Source organism: Galeopterus variegatus, unplaced genomic scaffold (assembly GCF_000696425.1).
Source record: "Galeopterus variegatus unplaced genomic scaffold, G_variegatus-3.0.2 Scaffold7160, whole genome shotgun sequence".
Taxonomy (NCBI): domain Eukaryota; kingdom Metazoa; phylum Chordata; class Mammalia; order Dermoptera; family Cynocephalidae; genus Galeopterus; species Galeopterus variegatus.
Genome location: NW_007733271.1, coordinates 89,145 through 89,909, shown reverse-complemented (window position 1 = coordinate 89,909; position 765 = coordinate 89,145).

The following is a 765-nucleotide window of genomic DNA, read 5'->3' as shown; positions in this document are numbered from 1 at the left end:
AGCAGAGACTGAGACAGCCCAGCAGGGCAGAGGGGGCACCCCAAAATCAACCTGGCGTACAGTCTCCCCAGGAGCCACCAGCTTGGGTGGAGTATGAATCACAGGACTTGGAGGCAAAAGATCTGGGTTCCAGCCCAGGTCCTGCCACCTCTAGCCATGACAGCCTGGGCCATTCCGCTCTGAGCTTCACCTCTCTAACTGTGAAGTGGGGACAATGTCACAGTCCTCACAGGACTGCTAGGGAGAGATTAAGTCCATACAAACCTCCCACTGCCCGAGGTCACACTGTACCAAGTACCCTGCTGAACACGTTACACATGCTCTCACTTACTCTGCAAGATGGCCCTGAGACGTGGGTGCCCTTACCCCCACTTTAGGGATGAGGTAACAGAAGCTCAGAGAGGTGGAAACTTAACCCAAGGACACACAGCTGCTGAGGGGCAGAGGTAGGGTTTACATCTGGGCCTGACCCCAGGACCCTGTCTCTTTCCCCAGCACTCTGCAGCCCACGATCACTCCCATGGGGAGTATGGCGATAGGAAGGTCGGGGACCAGACACCTGGCCCACACCTCTGGTCACTCTCACCTAATAGAAGGTAGGCCTCTCTTTCCTGTCCCACCTCTGGAAATCTTTCCCATCCTCCACGGCCCAGATCAAACACCCCCACTCTACCCTGCCACCACCATGCATGCACAGACACATGCTCTGGACCCCATGGTCTTAGGTCACACTTTGTTTCCCTGTGACATCCCCCCCCCCCCCCC